This window comes from Schistocerca serialis, chromosome 3 (genome assembly GCF_023864345.2).
Source record: "Schistocerca serialis cubense isolate TAMUIC-IGC-003099 chromosome 3, iqSchSeri2.2, whole genome shotgun sequence".
Classification (NCBI taxonomy): Eukaryota; Metazoa; Arthropoda; class Insecta; order Orthoptera; family Acrididae; genus Schistocerca; species Schistocerca serialis.
In genome coordinates this window covers 763,789,890-763,801,569 of record NC_064640.1, presented here as the reverse complement: position 1 = coordinate 763,801,569, position 11,680 = coordinate 763,789,890, and the positions used below count along the sequence as shown (strand labels likewise).

General features: G+C 41.8%; 1 long non-coding RNA gene across 1 annotated transcript in view; it reads right to left on the bottom strand.

Annotated features, from left to right (window-relative positions):
* Positions 1–8,825: 8,825 nt before the first annotated feature.
* The window catches only part of LOC126470605 (uncharacterized), a 46,607-nt gene continuing 43,752 nt past the window's right edge, over positions 8,826–11,680 (bottom strand). Inside the window, exon 3 of the long non-coding RNA XR_007586268.1 lies at positions 8,826–11,147. This is a non-coding gene — a long non-coding RNA (uncharacterized LOC126470605). The remainder of the gene's footprint in view (positions 11,148–11,680) is intronic.

Below are 11,680 nucleotides of genomic sequence, written 5' to 3'. Positions count from 1 at the left end.
CTCTTATGTTTCCACTTCAGGTTTTTCGTGTCATCTGCACCTGGAAGCAGTGCAGACAGTGTAATATATGCCAAGTTGATGTGACATCAAAGCTCCGAATATGGATGTGTCAGGAGTAAGTGTATGGTGTCACCTGTTGTGTAGATATCTGTACTGCTTGGGCACCAGACATCACTGCCTCAAAAACTCTCCACAGCATCTCAGCAAGGTGTGAGACCTGTTAGAGCATTGCAGACTGTGAGGTGACGAGTGTGACCAGGTCTCCATTGGCCATGAGCGATGGTGTGGGGTGGCAGGGTGCAGTGTTGACATGGACGGCTTTGGTAGTGCTTGTGCTACTGACACCTGTCACTGTGACAGTTTCATCAGGGCAGTGGATTTTCCTCCTAGGGGTTGATCTCAGTTTTCTTCTGGTATACTCGCCCTTACACATTTGATGCCACATGGGTGCTGTCTTCTGCTGGCCCCAAGTGTTGAGGTGTTGTCTGGCATCTGTTCATTCACGTGTCTTAGGTAGCGAGCACCTTGTGCTGACGTGTTAGCCCACACCTTCATGTGTGCCCTGGTGAAGGTACAGTGGCGAGCCCCATGCCCCACCGCTCAGCAGTGGAAGCACTGAGTGAGCCTTTCTTGTTCCGCAGATGCTCGGCAGTGACACGAGTGTGCCACCCTCTTCACTGAAAAGAACTTCTTGTTCTCCTGGTTACTGTTGGCACTCATCAGGGAAGAAGATGACTCAGTGTCTGGGTGGATTTGATGTGCATCACTGCGCACACCAAATCCTATGTCCTCCAGGACTTTTTTGGAGATCAGGGTTCATGCAGTTTGGGTAACTCTTGATTACTGCCTTGACAGGGTTATCTAAGGCAAAAAAATAAGTGTAGAGAGGGCTCGAGAGCTCTGCTGCCTTGCTTGTGACCAGATGTCTTCAACATTTGAGAGTCGGACTCACACATCATCTCCTGTAGCCCTCACAATGAAAATGTCTGCCATCCACTGTTTGAGGTGCTGCAGGAAACCTTCGTAGTTGTTCTTAACTTCCATGATGATGGGTGAAAGCCGATGCTCAGACTGGCCAGTAGTGGATACTGATTGGCAACTGGGGTGATGGTGACTGCCTCTGTGGCAGAATTTGTGGTTGAACAGAAACGTTTCTTAGGTCTAAAGTCACAGTTACCCCACCATGTGAGTTCAGTTAAGTGTGTAAGGATCATGGAGTAGTTTTCCAATTAGGAACATATGGCAACAATAAGTGTTGGAAGGATACAGATGCTGATGTCGTTAAGCCACCTACTCAGCAGCACTTCAGGTTTAGCCCTGTGAAACTGGTTGACATCACCAAAAGTAAACATGGAAGCCAACTAGTAAGAGGTGAAGAGGGCTGCAGGATGGACCTTAGTGAAGGAGCAGAGATATGCAAACAAGGCAAAGCCTACTTGTCCATGCAACCAGATGTTATCCAAACTGGAAAAGCAGAAGGGAGATATACAGATGAGGCGAAGCCTACTCATTCATTCATGGAACCAAATGCTATCAGAATCAGGGCTACTGATCTGCTTAAAAAGCATTTTGGGCAGACTTGGAAAGAAAACAAAAATCTTGGTTTCTACAACAATATCACTGATCATCTAAAAGTTGTGAATAATGCAGAGGACTCGGGCTTTGAAATTCATACAGAAGTAGTCAATGTAATTTAGACAGGGTGAGACAGTACAGGATTTTTGAGCTCATGACATTTCAACTACTTTCAAATTTTTGTGCAATGCCACATACTTTGTAATCACAATCAATTATAGCCATTGAATTATTTTATTTTCTCCTTTGTACCAGTATTAGGTGTCTTTTTACTGTTATGTGGTGCATATCCATCTCTACAGAAGCAAAACTCTGTAAATAAGCCGAATATTTCAGGAATTGTCAGAAATATACTCCTTAAGGAAATATAACTCTATAATGAAAAGGAATTTCAAATCTCTGCCATACGAAGGAAGTAAGAATTATTTTGAGCTTCCTGGAAAAAAAAAATTGTTCTTGTCCACTCACTGCATTTTGCTTCTGTATGCCTCAATTGTTGTTAATTGTTGTAATGTATTATGCTTGTGACAATTAGAATGAAAATTTGCAATTAGGTCAAGCATGATACCACTGCTTGACCAACACCTATTCACAAGCAGTAACAGTGCTGGCAATTTGAATATCCTCATGCAATTATTAAATCATAATCAACAGGGCATCATGCTGTCAATTCATGAACTACTTGACATAGTTTTGGCATTGTACAAAATATGGTTAGCAAAATGAGTTATGACCTATGGTCTAGTTTTAAGTTTGCAATCTGGAATCTTTTATCCTGAAATGGATGTATAGTTCACAAGGACAAGGTGGTCAGTTCCTAGCCTGACAGTGAAAGGCTGTGTTTTACAAAAAAATAGAAGTATCTTTATTTTTATGTTATCCCCTTTTAGATCACTGCACTTTGCCCAACCTATGTACCAGACGAATACCTTGTATGATAATCTGAGATTGCATTGAGTATTATAGATGATTACAACAGATCTAAATTGCAGCACACTTTAATATGTTCCCCAATGCATATCTTTTTAAATAGTCATCTGCTCCCTCATCTTATGTTTTCAAATCTTGTCTGCTACTAGAATTTCATTGTCAGTTCAACTGTTTTCCTGTCATTTTGTGTCTAACATAGGATCCTTCGTGACTTTCAGAATTTAAACTACGAATATATAGTGACAACTGAAAATTGCACAAGACTGGGACTCAAATTGGATATCCTGCATATTTCGACCATTTGTTGTACTCATTAGGCTGTTTGAGTTTGCCTCCAGGCTTGTCTGAAACTTTCATTGTCACTGTTGTTTCCACCTACAATCCTGGAACAATTCCACTACATAGTGCATGTGCCAATTGCACCACAGGGGGAATGAATGGACTCAGTAGAGTGAATTGATGGGGATGAAATCAGTGAAGATGCAGTAACATGAAATGACAGCAGAAACTGTTCAGTTATGCTGAACCTACAGTGGAATGAGTATGTAATTATAATTAAATATTTGTACCACAATATGACCTAATCCTGGATTTCCCGCATATCACAAGCAGTTACCTCAACCACTATTTCATGGCAACAGGGGATTTGTTTATACCATGAACTTTACCATACTTCCCCAGTGTCAACTTTCTTGTTCAGTAGTCACACTACATTGAGGGGACAAAAGTTGGGATACCTCTTAATGTTGTGTCGGACCTCCTCTTGCCTGGCATAGTGCAGCAGCTCGTAGTGGCATGCACTCAAGTCGTGCAGAAATATTGAGATAGTAGCGAAAGTGTTGTGCATGAACTGACCTCTCGATTATGTCCCATAAGAGTTTGATGGGATTCATGTCGGGTGACCTGGGTGGCCAAACCATTCACTCAAACTGTCCAGCATATTCTCCAAACCAGTCACAAACAACTGTGGCCTGGTGACATTGCACATCGTCATCCATAAAAATTCCATCCTTGTTTGGGAACATGACATCCACGAATGGCTGCAAATGGTCTCCAAATATCCAGAGAATCCATTCCATTCCGTGTAAACACAGCCCACACCATTATGGAGCCACCACCAGCTTGCACAGTGCCTTGCTGTCAACGTGGGTCCATGGCTTTGTGGGGTCTGCACCACACTCAAACCCTACCATCATCTCTTACCAACTGAAATCAGGACTCGTCTGAGGAGGCTACAGTTTTCTAGTCATCTAGGGGCCAACAGATATGGTCACGAGCCCAAGAGAGGTGCTGTAGGTGATGATGGGCTGTTAGCAAAGGCACTTACGTCTGTCTACCATAGCCCATTAATGCCAAATTTTGCCGCACTGTCCTGATGGATATGTTCATCATGTCCCACATTGATTTCTGCAGTTATTTCATGCAGTGTTGCTTGTCTATTAGCACTGACAATTCTATGCAAATGAGGCCATGACCACTGCATTGTCCATAGTGAGAGGTAATGCCTGAAATGTGGTATTCTTGGTACGCTCATGACACTGTGGATCACAGAATATTGAATTCCCTAACGATTTCCGAAATGGATATCCCATGTATCTAGCTCCAACTAACATTCTGCATTCAAAATCTGTTGATTTCTGTAATGTGGCCATAATCATATTATTAATCTTCATACATGAATCACCCGAGTACCAATGACAGCTCCGCCAATGCACTAGCCTTTTGTACTCGTGTATGTGACACTACCACAATCCGTATATATGCATCTCACTATCCCATGACTTTTGTCACCTCAGTGTACTTCCTTGTTCACTGATTTCCTTCACTGTGATCTTGTTGATGAGTGAGAACTCGGATCTTCACAGGGAGGAATAAATTCATCATCTACTCCAGTTGTTTCCAACCTGGGGAGTAATTACCACATGGGGACTAAAATGAAATTTTCTTAGTAACAGAAAAAAAATATTTCATTATCTTTCAGACATGAGACTAAATCAATTCACAACCCTTTGTTATTGCCATTTTGCTAGATACTAATATTTATTTGATCACTACTACTACTACTACTACCACAGTCATCCACTTGAAAGCTACTGCTGGATAAAGTTTTCCTCCACAGTTCTTCATGTGCTGCATTCTTCACACATATTCATCCATGTTGCTCCCGCAAGTTGTCTAACGCTACCTACCTACCTTTCATTACACCATCAACTTGGTCATTTTCTCATCTTTGAATCCAGCAGTGAGCTTCCTTGGTGTGTGTGTGTGTGTGTGTGTGTGTGTGTGTGTGTGTGTGTGTGTGTGTGTGTGTGTGTGTGTGCGCGCGTGTGTGTGTGTGTGCGTGCGCGTGCATGTGCGTACACGTTATCTATTTTTGACAAAGGCCTTGTTGGCCGAAAGCTAAATTTACTTTACCAGTAGCATTTGTGCCGTTTTTACTATTCATTACCTGTCTCCATTCTTTGCAAGCCATCTTATGGTGTGTGGTACTTTGTGTACCACTCTAACCTTCCTCCTCCTCCTCCTCCTCCTCCTCCTCCCCCTCCTCCCCCCCCCCCTTTAATGTTCCAGTCACAAATGTTGTGCAGGAAAAATAATTATCAGTAAGCCTCTGTGAGCTCAGATCTCTCCTCTCACAGGTTACCTTCATGATTTTTTTTCTTCATGATATAATAGGGGGAAACAATATAACAGTTCACACTTCTAGAAATGTGTTCACAGAATTTTAACAGTATACTACACCATGATAAACAATGCATCTCTTGTAACATAGATGACTGGATTTGGATTAACATCACCAGGACACATTTACACTTACTAAATGAACCTAGGATGTAATGCACTGCTTTCGTGGATCTTCTCTATTTTCTCTATCTTTCCTATCCAGCAAGGGTTCTAGACTGATGACCAATATTCTAGTAATATTAGAACAAGGGTTTGCAAGTTACTACCTTCATGGGTGGACAATTCCTCCAACAAACTTCAGTCTGGCCTCTGCCTTTCCTACAATTAGTTTTATGCAGTCATAACACTTTAAATAATTTGTATGCACTCTCTCATATATTTAATGGATGAGACTGCTTTCAGTGCTTCTTCAACACTCATAATTGTACAAGAATGGGCTTTTTCATCAGTTCATGCACTATGTGTTACATTTATTCATGTTTAGGGTCAGCTGCCAATTCCTGAACCAAGTGTAAATCCAACACAGCTCTTCCTGCAATTCACTATACTATTCTAGCGACACAACAGCATCATCTGTGAGCAGCCTTATGGTGCTTCTGTGTTATCTGCTATGGCATTTATATACAGGGTCAGTCAGCTAAGTTGTTCACCTTAGATATTTCCTGAACTGTTTAAGAGGTCTCAATTCTGTTTTTGTCCAAATGAATTGTGAAAAAGTCCTCACTAAATGACAGTCTCTCTTCACAGCTATATAAATTGCAAAGATATTCCAGAATGAATTTCCTTCTTGGCAGATCAAAACTGTGTGCCAGACTCGACCCGAACCCATGACATTTGCCATTCATGGGCAAGTACTCTACCAATGGAGCTACCCGAACACAACTCGCGACCCATTCTCATAGCTTTACTTCCTCCCGTAACTCATCTCCTGTCTTCAAAACTTCACAGAAGTTCTCACGCATAACTTGCAGGACTAGCACTCCTGGAAGAAAGGATATTGTAGGGACACTGCTTAGACGCAGCCTAGGGGAATTCTTTTACTTTGCAGCACAGTATATGCTGAACCTTTCTGGCAGATTAAAACTGTGTGTCGGACTGAAACCCGAACCAAGACCTTTTGTTTTCCGGGCAACTGCTTAACAGACTGGGCTATCTGAGAATGTCTCACAACTGACACACACACACAGCGAGCGCACCAGTACCTCATTTCATGCCTTCCACACTTCACAGAAGTTCTTCTGAGATACAGACGAAAGTAAAGCTGTGAGAATGCATCATGAATTGTACTTGAGTAGCTTAATTAGCAGAGAACTTGCCTGCAAAAGTTTCTGTGTTCAGGTACGAGTCTGGCACACAGTTTTTATCTGCCAGGAAGTTACAAAGATATTGCTATCAATGTTGTATTTTCAAAAAGAACTATGGTAATTTCTGCAGCTAGTATCATAGTTCTAAAAGAGAAGACTTCACTGGAATTTCACTTTTCAGAATCTGATAATCGTTTCAGGGAAATTACAATACTTAGAACTTGGGATTTATCTGTTTTGAACAAGAAACTGATTGTCATCTTATGTAGAAGATTGTGTTGTTATACAGAACTGTTGCATCAGGCTGATGAGATGCTCCAGCTTGTGTCACAGTTACAGGGGTCTACTTAAAAAGGTGGACTAGTGATGAAAAGATTAATTTAAAACTGTTACTAATCACACTTGACTACATGTGGCTACACACCAACTGCTGGCAAAGAATGTGGCATTTATGAACGATTCACCACTTAACTACAGTAACAATCCGTGCTTGTTTCTGCCAGAGACTAGAAAGAAACGTGCATGTCAAAAATCAAATAGATCTGTAAAAACAGGAAACTTACATTTTTCTACATTTAAAGGTAGCTGCCATTCATCACATCAACTAGAAATTTTGTGCAAGTCATCTGGTGTCATACTACAGTCACTCAGTGACAACACCTTCCCATACACTACAGCATCAACAACAAACAGCCACAGACTGCTGCTCACCCTGTCTATAAGACCATTTATGTATACAGATAACAACAGTGGTCCCATCACACTTTCCTGGGGCACTCTGGATAATACCCTTCTCTCTGATGAATGCTCACCAGTGAGGACAACGTACAGGGTTCTAATACTTAAGAAGTCTTCGAGCCACTCACATATCTGGGAACCTACTCTGTCATATGCTCATACCTTTATCAGACTACACTGAGGCACTGTGTCAAATGCTTTCCAGGAAGCTCAATGGTATCTAATCATTAATGAGTTTCTTCAGCTCAATGTGACATACCTGAAGCAACTGGAGCCACTATCAAATTAGAGCAGAAAGCAAGATAACGGCAGTACGTACAAAGCCCAACATCAACAAAACAGGGGAGAAAAGCAATGGTTTCATTTCAGGCCTACCATTTGGAAATACACAGGGTGTGCCAGGAGGAATGGTCAACATTCAGGGATACGACGGGAGCTAGCATTTGAAGCAAAGACTTGCAAGGCCCACACTTGAGTGCTTGGAGTAGCTGAAGGCTGTGATAGAATGTAGTAATAAGGGTAAACATATCCTAAAGGCCCATACTAGAGCTCCTATAGTAGCCAACAGCTGTGTCAGAACATAGTAGCAGTATGCATCTCCCCAAGGCCCCTACTAGAGGATTTTTGCAGTAGCGATGTTTGTATCAGGACATAATAGAAATGTACTTCTCCTCATGGTCCGCAATAGAAAACTTTTAGTAGCTGATGGTTGTGTCAGAACGTAGCAAGAGTGCGCATCTCCTCAACATCTCTATTAGAGGACTTATAGCAGTCAATGGTCATGTCAGAATGCAGGTATGGAAATCAACTCTCAAGGCACCTACTAGAGGACATCTGATAGCTGATGTCTGCATCATAACACAGAAGGCGATAACATCTCAATGGCCTTACTAGATGACTTTTAGTAGCAGACAGCTGGGTCAGAACATACTAGCAGTAGACATCTCAAGATCTCTACTGGAGGATGTCTAGTACTGATGGCTGCATCAGAATGTAGCAGGTGCGAACACCAACTCAAGGTTTCTAATAGAGGACTTCTGGTAGCTGATTTCTACATCAGAATGTAATAGGTATGAACAACTCCAGGCTCCTACTACAGGACTTCTGATAGCTGTTTCAGGAAAGGAGTAAACACCTCTCAAGGCACAGAGTAGTAGTTGTAGCTGATGGCAGTGTCGGGGATATAGTAGGAGTGTGCATCTCCTAATGACCCCTAGTTAAAGATCAAGAGCTGCAGATTGAGTGGATGTGAGAAAGCAATGACTAACAGCTGCACACAAGAACAGTTGTTTCAGTACCTCTAAAATTTATTACGATAGCATAAGGAACTTCAGAAGATGGATGCAAAATCATCTGCAGCTGTTAATTTTTGAAACACAGATCAATAAGTAGTTGCTGTGTCATTTCTTCAGTATTATTACCACAGCTGAGCTGTTTGACCTGTTCAACTCTGATAAATTCATGTGAATATTGATTTCTGTGTAAAGCAACAGAAGCAGCACAGTGCAACTGTATTTCGCAAGCACTGCCAGCAATAACACGCGAACTCTATTTTAAATCTCTAAATTTATTTACTATATTTTACATGTCCAGGACATTGAATTATTACAATACTGACAGAGCATTAATAACATACATATTGAGATTTAATACAGGGTGTTTCAAAAATGACCGGTATATTTGAAACGGCAATAAAAACTAAATGAGCAGCGATAGAAATACACTGTTTGTTGCAATATGCTTGGGACAACAGTACATTTTCAGGCAGACAAACTTTCTAAATTACAGTGGTTACAATTTTCAACAACAGATGGCGCTGCGGTCTGGGAAACTCTATAGTACGATATTTTCCACATATCCACCATGCGTAGCAATAATATGGCGTAGTCTCTGAATGAAATTACCCGAAACCTTTGACAACGTGTCTGGCGGAATGGCTTCACATGCAGATGAGATGTACTGCTTCAGCCGTTCAATTGTTTCTGGATTCTGGCGGTACACCTGGTCTTTCAAGTGTCCCCACAGAAAGAAGTCACAGGGGTTCATGTCTGGCGAATAGGGAGGCCAATCCACGCTGCCTCCTGTATGTTTCGGATAGCCCAAAGCAATCACACGATCATCGAAATATTCATTCAGGAAATTAAAGACGTCGGCCGTGTGATGTGGCCGGGCACCATCTTGCATAAACCACGAGGTGTTCGCAGTGTCGTCTAAGGCAGTTTGTACCGCCACAAATTCACGAAGAATGTCCAGATAGCGTGATGCGGTAATCGTTTCGGATCTGAAAAAATGGGCCAATGATTCCTTTGGAAGAAATGGCGGCCCAGACCAGTACTTTTTGAGGATGCAGGGACGATGGGACTGCAACATGGGGCTTTTCGGTTCCCCATATGCGCCAGTTCTCTTTATTGACAAAGCCGTCCAGGTAAAAATAAGCTTCGTCAGTAAACCAAATGCTGCCCACATGCATATCGCCGTCATCAATCCTGTGCACTATATCGTTAGCGAATGTCTCTCGTGCAGCAGTGGTAGCGGCGCTGAGGGGTTGCCACGTTTGAATTTTGTATGGATAGAGGTGTAAACTCTAGCGCATGAGACGATACGTGGACGTTGGTGTCATTTGGACCGCAGCTGCAACACGGCGAACGGAAACCCGAGGCCGCTGTTGGATCACCTGCTGCACTAGCTGCGCGTTGCCCTCTGTGGTTGCCGTACGCGGTCGCCTTACCTTTCCAGCACGTTCATCCCTCACGTTCCCAGTCCGTTGAAATTTTTCAAACAGATCCTTTATTGTATCGCTTTTCGGTCCTTTGGTTACATTAAACCTCCGTGGAAAACTTCGTCTTGTTGCAACAACACTGTGTTCTAGGCGGTGGAATTCCAACACCAGAAAAATCCTCTGTTCTAAGGAATAAACCATGTTGTCTACAGCACACTTGCACGTTGTAAACAGCACACACTTACAGCAGAAAGACGACGTACAGAATGGCGCACCCACAGACTGCGTTGTCTTCTATATCGTTCACATCACTTGCAGCGCCATCTGTTGTTGAAAATTGTAACTACTGTAATTTCGAAAGTTTGTCCGCCTGAAAATGTACTGTTGTCCCAAGCATATTGCAATGAACTGTGTATTTCTATCGCTGCTCGTTTAGTTTTTATTGCCGTTTCAAATATACCGGTCATTTTTGAAACACCCTGTACATATAAAAAAATCAGTTACAGAGGAAATTCAGTAACATACAGATAGAAATTAATAACAGTAAAAATACAGAGAAAAATATGTACAACAAGAATTGATAAAATACAGACAGGAAGATTTAAAAAAACAGCAAGCTAATTCTCTTCAAATTCTGTGGAGAGCCCACTATTTGACAATTTTGGCTGCTTCCTTAGCTGCAGCAAGATCACTCTTAGTAGTGTGCACAGTAGATTCCTGTTAACAGACTAATAGATGATGCTCCTGCAGGCCACCACAATGGCAAATTTCATGATCACTGCTGAAGCACTATTTTGTGAAGTTGACTTTGCATTGTGAAACCCCAGTGATCAATCTGTTTGGCATTTTTTCTTATCACATAAGGTAGGTCTGAACCTGCCACTGGTTCTCCTTTGACATTTGTTTCGTGTGCTTTTGGCGAAAGATCTTGTCAAAGTTCCACTAGGCGAGCACCAAGAAATGAAGGCATTGCTGTAGTTATCTGCATGAAGCGCTTTCACAATTCTGGGTCCTGGTCGCCGATGCTCGTGGTCAAATAAGGGATGTCTGGAATCAGTTTTCTGTTTCTTCCTATCAATTTCTCAAGTTGGTTTCACGAGGATGCATGTTGGAGCTGTACCCACAGTTCCGTAAAGTTTACTGACAGGAGCTGCCTCCACTGTGAGCAGACCCTTCCACTTCCAGGATCAGGATATCTAGAAAGAAACAGGTTTCTTGTAAAATTGATACTACACCAACATTTCTTAACAAAAATATGATTATATGTGATATCAGAAAAAAAAACCAAGACTGAATTGCAGATTTCTCAGCAAGAAGAACACAGTCTGTTATTCTGGATGTAGAAGTAACTTAGGTGTATGCAAGGAAAAGTGTTGGGACCCTTGCTTTTCATGCTATATATTTATTACCTGGCACACAATATTATTAGTAACCTCAGAGTTTTTGCACATGATGCTGTTATCTCTGATGAAGTACCGTCTGAAGAAAGCTGCACAAATGTCCAGTGAGTTCTAGATAAGATTTCAAAGTGGTCCAATGACTCAACTACTTTTAAATGTTCAGAATAGTAAAACTGTACATTCATTCACAAAATGCAGGAATAAGACTACAATATCAAAGATTTAGAACTGGAATAAGTTGACTCATACAAATATCTGGGTGTAACAATTTCTAGGGATATGAATGGAATGACTGCATGATGTCATATCATTGTGCTCTCTTTAGCAAC